This window comes from Myodes glareolus, chromosome 16, assembly GCF_982192425.1.
Source record: "Myodes glareolus chromosome 16, mMyoGla1.1, whole genome shotgun sequence".
Lineage (NCBI taxonomy): Eukaryota > Metazoa > Chordata > Mammalia > Rodentia > Cricetidae > Myodes > Myodes glareolus.
The window spans coordinates 1,073,485-1,082,016 of NC_142041.1; the positions used below are offsets into that span (position 1 = coordinate 1,073,485).

The 8,532-nt window shown below is 33.2% G+C and overlaps 1 pseudogene; it reads left to right on the forward strand.

Moving 5' to 3' along the window:
- The first annotated feature begins 8,040 nt into the window (after nucleotides 1-8,040).
- LOC125391447 (U1 spliceosomal RNA) lies at nucleotides 8,041-8,218 on the forward strand (annotated as a pseudogene).
- The last annotated feature ends 314 nt before the right edge of the window (nucleotides 8,219-8,532 follow it).

An 8,532-nucleotide genomic window follows, 5' to 3' on the forward strand; every position in this document is an offset into this window, starting at 1 on the left:
GAATATATTTATCAAGCCTAGAATTCTTCTTGAGCAGTAATGTTCCTTGAATTTTCACTTGTGAGGTTAGATAATAATTTAAGAGCAGAATGTGCTGGAAGAGCCAAAATATGCTTATAGCTAACAGAAACTTATAATTGTGCCAAAAGATATTGGTAATTTTATACCATGAATTATAAAACTATGATATAATTTAAAATAAATAGTGCATTAGGGGAAAGGTAATGACTATTAATGTATCTTACTGACACATACAAGAAACAATTTTATTAAAGATGTCTTGTGTTTAAAAACAAGACCATCCGTTATCACTAATCAGCAAATATAAGTTACAGAAAAATGTGTTTGTCTATGTAGGTATTTCCAGTTATGAACATGGAATATGCATTTTCAACAATAATTTGATTGTATCAAATACATGCCAAATGACCTTGAGAAATTATGAATTAATTTGTTAAAGCTTGACTATGTATAAGGGTAGATGACTAGCCTTACTATATTAGGAGACTTTAGGTGACTCAGAAAGTATTTCCAGAGAGGTTTAACTGAAGAGATTAGCCCAGGAGATTAGCATACTGGGTAAGTGTTGCCATCCCTTGGGCAGGGGGTCAATGACTGAATGAAAATGAGAAAGTTGACAGAGGTCCATAGATTTTTGCTCTCGGCTTCATGGCTGAGGACACAATATATACAGTTACCTCATATCCTGCTTCCTGGCCTTCTCCATGATAGATCTGTTCTTCTCAAACTATGAGACCAAACCAATCCTTATTTTCCTTAATTATTGTTAAATATTTTGTCCCTTCTTTGGGAAATATACTAGTAACCAAGAAGTCTGTGATTTCCTAAGTATTGATGTTTCAATGTTGGTAGCATTTCTTTCTTTTATCTTTATTTGGTTTTATTGAGCTATACATTTTTTTCTCAATTCCCCTCTTTTCCTCCCCCTACCCTTCTACCATTCCCCATGATCCTCATACTCCCAGTTTATTCAGGAGATGTTGTCTTTTTCTCCTTCATATGTAGATCCATGTATGTCTCTTTCTTAGGGTCCTCTTAGTTGTCTAAATTGTCTGAGGGTTGTGGACTGTAGGTTAGCTCTTTATACTTTTTTATGTTATTTATAAGTAAGCCATTTATGAGTAAGTACATTTTATATATATATATATACTATTATTTATAATATATGATATTACTAATATTTATATATTTCTCTTTCTGGTCTGGGTTACCTCACTTAATATGTTTTTTTCTAGATCTATCCATTTACATGCAAATTTAAAGATAATTGTTTTTTGCCACTGTGTAGTATTCCATTGTGTAATTTTACCACATTTTCTTTATCAATTCTTTGGTTGAATGGCATCAAGGTTTTCCAGGTTTTGACTTTTACAAAAAATACTGCTATTAACATAGTTGAGCACAATTCCTCGTAGTATGATTGAACATCCTTTGGATAAATATCCAACAGTGGAATTGCTGGATCTTGAGGACAATTGTTTCCTAATTTTTTGAGAAATCACCATACTGATTTCCAGAGTAACTGTAAAAGTTAGCATTTCCACCAGCAATGGAGGACCATTGCTTTTAAAATACATCCTCTCCAGTATGAGCTGTCCTCAGTGTTTTTTATCTTGTCCATTGTCATAGGTGAAAGATGGAATCTCAGAGTTGTTTTGATTTGCTTAATAAAGATATTAAGCATTGCCTAAGTACCTTCCAGCCATTTGAGATTTATCTGTTAAGAGTTCTCTGTTTAGGTCTGGATTATTTGTTCTACTGTTTTCAAGTTTCTTGAGTTCCTTTTACATACTGGAGATCAGCCTTCTGTCAAATATGGGATCAGTGATGATCTTTTCTCATTCTAATGGTTGCCATTTTGTCTTCTTGATCATGTCGTATGCTTTACAGAATTTTCGCAGTTTCAGGAATTTCTTTATATGGAAGAACAAAAAAATTAGAGATAGACAAAATATTTCTGTACAATAAAGAAACTTCTGGAGGCTTCACAATCCCTGACTTTGAATTCTACTATAGAGCTACAGTAATGTAAACAGCCTGGCATTGCAATAAAAACAAGACAAGAGGATCAATGAAATCAAATCAAAGACCTGGATGTCAATCCACATACTCCTGATTTTTGACACAGAAGCTAAAAATATAAAATGGAAAAAAAGAAAGCATATTCAATAAATGGTTCTGGCTCAAGAGGATATCAACATGCAGAAAAATACAAATAGATCCATATCTATCACCATGAACAAAACTCAAATCCAAATGGATCAAAGACCTCAACATAAAACAAACCACACTGAACATCATAGAAGAGAAAGTAGGAAGTACACTTGAACATAATAGCACAGGAGACTACTTCCTAAATATAACCCCAGTAGCAGACAATGAGAGCAATAATTAATAAATGTTGGTAGCATTTCTAGGATCTTTGTCTCCTGTGTTCCATATGTAGTTTAGGTGGAATCAGATACGTTATAAGGAAACATGATCATCCTGAAAGGCAGCCAACTATGGAAAAGCTGTGAAAAGCAACATTTCTTGTACTTTTACATTAAAATTAAATATTGGGAATTTAGAAATTTGCATATATTTAGATTTATAATTCATTTTACAAATATGATTTTTAACATTGTATCTTCTTGTGGTAAAAAAATTATAAAATATTATCTGTATTAACAGTTAAATTCTAAGTTATACTTCTACTAGCATTGGCTGCACTTTTATATAAAATGGAGATGTTTTTATAGTATAAGGCTTATTGTACTTTTTTGGCATATGACATATGGCATAATTCATTCGCACATTAACATACTTGTGTGAGTTGAGTAATTACAAATAATTTACAACATACTAAAATACTTTCAAGATCCTAACAAAACCACATTTTCAGCTTTTGTTATGTTGAGTCTGTTATCATTAATGTAATATGCATTGAAATCTGAGTTTAGCATTAAACCTACCTGAAGCATTACAAGTTATTTTTGTTATTTTTAAAGAAGTGAACCATTTATTTTTAAATTTAAACTGTTTAATTTTTAAACAAGTTACTAAATAAGATGAAATATAGTTATATTCATAAATAGTTCTAATAATGCTAATGCTTTGCACTCTTTGGCATTTAACTAATAAAAACTCTGATTATGCTTGTGACATAGTGTCCCTTACATCATTAATAGAAACAGAGCGACACTATGTGAGCTACATGGGGAATGTGTGAAAATAATAAATAATATCAAACCAAGTTTGAAATATAGATAGAACTTAAAAATCAATGTTCCTTTGAAAGGTGTCAACAATTCAGTAGTAAAAATGCAGTTACCAGCTTTTACTCTAAGTCAGAAAAATAACTGTATGGCAAATCTTGTAAATATGTTTTTAAAAGGTAATATGAAAATGAAATCTCTTCTGAAAGAAGTTACAGTGAATCGTCAAAGTGAAGGGATCTCCCAGAGAGCAAAGTATCTATTTACTACTTCAACATTCAAAGATGAATGTTTAACTTTTAAAAGACCACAAAGCAAGTAAAGTTATTGCACTTGGGCAGAGAAGATGGTGCAGGTAAAGGCATCTCTACAATGTCTGACAACCTGAGTGTGATCCCCAGAGTCTTCATAGTAGAGGAGAAGACAAAAATCCCACAAGATGAACTTTAACCTCCACATGCATACTATAGTGTGATTTTCTTGTATGAATTATTAATTATATAAGATTTCATGCTTAATGCTTTTATTGTCAATCATTTAAAATATTTTCTAATATCATTTCTCTGACCATTGTTATATTAAATGTATATTCAGTAATTTCCCAGTAAATTTAGCTGCCATTATTTGTAATTCAGTTAAATAGCTTTTGCTTTTATACTCCAGACAACTCACAGTTGCATCCTTGTGCAGGAATCGTCCTGATCTATAGGGAGCTTCCTGCTCAATTAACATCTCTTCCCTAAAGGTGGCCTGCATTCACTTATTTCATCTCTTCCTATTGGTATATGATTTATTTTTTTTCCTTTTTGCAAATGACTGCAGATATATATCTTTCAAGTTAAAACATGAAATGCTACACAATATAATTTTATGTCCATTCTGATTTTAGTGCTATTGATCTGAGGAAATTTAGTTCTATTATTTCCCCTGTGTTGTTTAACTTTTCTATGAAAATGCTCATTTTTATTTTATGAGTATACTTATGCATTTATAGCATATATCCATTTTGCATCCCAACATTTAATCCTGGGTGACTTTTTAGCTGAATGACTTTAGAATAGTTTTCAAATGTGCACTTTGATTAAAACTTAAAAATATGTTTAATTTAATTGTTTTCTTTTTTAGATGTTTATGTATTATTATTCTCCATTTACCAGATTTTTTAACAACAAATACAGGAGAATTTCAAGGGCTGACTGATTCTTCAGTATGGTGAGCATCTATTTGCTCCTGTACTAGCTGTTCTAAAGCCTGTAGTTTGTCTTCTGTTAACAGCCATTGCTTAACCCAAATGGGTTTCTCAGTTAACCATTTTAAAGGTAGGGCTGTTGGCACCTCTAAAGGTTTGCTTTGTGTTCTTGTACAACCTGAGTGGGTGGTGACCTTTTTGTATAGTATCTTATAGTGTCCTTCCAGAATTATGAGTTTCTGGGACTGCAGGAATGTTAATCTAGGTATTCCATTGCCGTAGCATGTCATGATCCCATAAATTCACTGCAATATTAGCCACATATGGCCTCAGCTTTCCTCTATGCCCTTCTGGTCCTATGCATTCAACCCATCTCGTGTTTTGTTTTACTTGAGATAGGGTTCCAATTACTGGTAATTGAAAATCTGCCTCTTTATGAGGCCAATTTGGATGCCAACATTCTGGAGTAATGATACTCACATCTCCACCAAAGTATCAAGGAACAAACAAACAAAGAAATTAAAGACTTCCTAAAATTCAACAAAAATGGCCTCATAAGATACCCAAAATTATGGGACACAATGAAAGCAATTTTAAGAGGGAAGTTCATAGTACTAAATGCCTACATAATGAAGTTGCAAAAATTTAACACAAGGGATTTAGCAGAACAACTCAAACCTCTAGAACAAAGAGAAGCAATCTATCCATTGAAATTTTACTGATTTTTCTCATCTTTAGATGATAGACCTAATCTACATGGGAAGTAGAAAAAGATAAGATCTTCTGAGTAAACTGGGAGCATGGGAACCTTGGGAGAGGGTTGAAGGGGAGGGGAGAGGGGAAAAGAGTAGAGAAAAATGTAGAGCTCAATAAAAATCATTAAAAAAAGAAAAAACGGTACAACTCAATACTTTGTTTTCTTGGGCCTTTTTAAAATTCCTAATTCCTGTTGATAGTTTATAGCTTACTCACTATTTTTAAAAACAATAAATATTCAGACTTGGTAGAGTAGGTCTACGTTCCCAGCTATTTGAAATTGGAAATGGAAGGACTATAAATTCAAAGTCTGCCTGGACTACAAACTAAATTCAAGGCCTTCCTGAAGAACCAAGACACAGGAAAAAAGAGGGGGCTGAGCATTGAATATATACATTCAATATATTTGAATGGTAAATCACATTGTTTAATATGTTCTATGTACTCAGGTTTCAGTTTACAGTATTGAAATAAAACAACAAAGGTCCTAGGCATATAGCTCAGTTAATAGAGTCGTTTGTCTAGGCAAGGAGCCCGGAATTCCATATTCAGAATTTTATAAAACAAGTATAGAGACATAAACCTATAGTTCTAGTACTTGAGAGCTGAGGGCAGAAAGATCAGGAGTTCAAGGTCCTCTTCAGTCACATAGACAGGCCTACAACCCATAAAATTCTATCTCAAAACAAAGTCAAGAGAAAAAAAACCAGAAATCCTATTAAAATAAATTATGTAGTCCTCACCATGTGAGTACAGCACAGTCCCTAATAGTCTGTTCATATATATATGTATTGTTTTGATTGTAAAACCCTGTTTTATTTGCTTCTTTGTTCTCTTAGTTGTCATTGCCAGTATCCAAAGTGAAATTTAGGAAGTACTTTGACCCTCAGAAGAGGCCCCTAAGAAGCAGTAATTTCTCCATCTCTCTTTCTATCAGCTTATATATACAACAGAGTAGATACTGCAGATTAAGTGAGAACTATTCCACATTGCATGGTCCTCATCTTCAATGCATGGGATTTGGGAACATCTTTTGAACAAAGTTATTTTGCCCAACCTGTTACATTTGAGAGAAAGTTTGTTTTGAATTCTTGACCCAACTCATCTAATTTATAAGGTGATACAAACAAATATTCACATTTTTCCAGGCTAACAAATACATGTGGAAAGATATGGTTTTCATCTCCTCCTCTGGTACACAACTCAGAACTCACTTGGTACATCTATTGTCAGTAAACTCAAGACATTATAAATAAAAGAGAATTTTCCTTTATAATATAATTTATTGACCTAGGTTTCTGTCTTACCAGGTCCCACATCTGTTTCATCCCAAATAAATACACAGAAGTCTACATTAATCATAAACCAAGTGGCCTAGTAGCCCAGGCTTCTTATTAATTCTTATAACTTATATTAGCCCATAATTCTTGTGTGTGTTAGCCGCATGGCTTGGTACCTTTTTTAGTGAGGCAGTCACATCTTGCTTGCTCTGTGTGTGGCTTCCTCTGTGTCTAAGTGATGAATGCAGACTGACTCTTTCTCTTCCCAGAATTCTCCTCTTCTGGTTACCATTCCTATACTTTCTGCCTGACTACTGGTCAATCAGTAGTTTATTAAAAATACAATTGACAGAGTACAGACCATTGTCCCACAGCAGTAACTGACCTAAGTGGTGCAGTTGGTGAGTAGTAAACATTATAGATCTGTGCTAGTAATAAGCATTGACCTTTGGGGAAAGCATTAAATAAGTATTTAAGTATTGTTATGAGTCATAACTATCTTACAGCTTTCAAATAACTTGACAGTGGAACAATCATGGACTTTATAAATAAGAAAATCATCCCTTCAAGTTTTTCACTCTCCTAACATAGTGTTGAATGTTTTTAAATTTTACTTTTTAAAGTTTTAAATAAAATTAACTTTTACATAGCAATTCAAACACATAGTAAAAGTCAGTAGTAACACTATAGATTTTCTACACATTATTCCTGCATGCCATAGATGACATGTTTTATGTTATTAAAGATTTCCATTAAATCATGCCACATTTCTTTCTTGCATATTATTCAGTTTGCACAATGCCATGGAACATATTATATTTAGAATTGTGCAGAAAGTATGACTTCACACAGCTGAACTCCAGATCTTGTGTGTAGAATTTATTTCAAATGACACCATCCAAAAATTCTTCTGTAACATTTTCTGTTATTGCTCTAACCTATAACAGGCTTGACTCTGGATGATAGAGACAGCCTGCTTTGCACACTCTGATAGCATTCATTGCTATCAATTGTTCCATACTAAATCCCACATGTTCCCTCATCAGGCTATATTTTTTGGTGGATAAATATGAAAGTTTAAATTAAAATATGTAAATGAAAGAAGTCATCTGTTATGAAGAAACACCCTGAAGGGAATCTCAATGTTTATATCATAGACCATTTGCTTTGTATTAAAACAAAAATTTCAACTGAACAACACATTTTCATTGTATTTGGATGCAATATTAATGTAAATTTTGATCCCGCTTAACATTCTGTTTCTAAGATAATAGTAAATAAATTGCATTTTATTTTAATGTATCATTTTTGGCCTTGTATAATGCTACTTAACACATATACTAAGTAAGACAGATCTAGAGGTTTGTTATTATTTTTTATAAATGAACAATTGTTTTATTATGGAATCACATTGTCATTTTTCTTTTTCTGTTCTAGATTCTAATGCTAAAACATTTAATAAAGAAAGATTCTTTTCATATTATCAAGGGCCTTATCTTGAGACAAATTGTTTTCATTTATTTTCACATGCACGCACTTTAGCATAAAATCACAATGAATGTTGATTTTTAGGTCTTAATTAAGAACCATCTCTCTTATAATTACCTGGCAGAGGAGATACCATGATCACGAAGGTGGTTTTTCCAGGGCGAGGCTTATCCATTGCACTCCCGATGTGTTGACCCCTGTTATTTCCCCATGTGATTTTTCCCAAATGCAGGAAACTCGACTGCATAATTTGTGGTAGTGGGGGACTGCTTTCATGCTCTCCCCCTTCTGAAAAGAACCATTTCTTTTTTCATATGTTTTATTGATTATTTGGGAGTTTCACATAATGTACCCTATTCACACTAACTTCCTAGCCTTCAAAGTTTCACCCTCGACCCTTATGACCGCCCTCTACCCAAAAGAAGAAAAAAAAAAAAGAAAGAAAAGAAAAAAATGACAGGTCCAGTTTGTATCCCCCATTTACTTAGTAGAGTACGGCCAAACTCCCAGAAGTCAGCACCTTAAGAAAACTGAGTCCTTCCCCAGCGTTATCTCCAGGAGCCATCAACTGTGAAGACCTACACTTCAGCAACCCTATCAC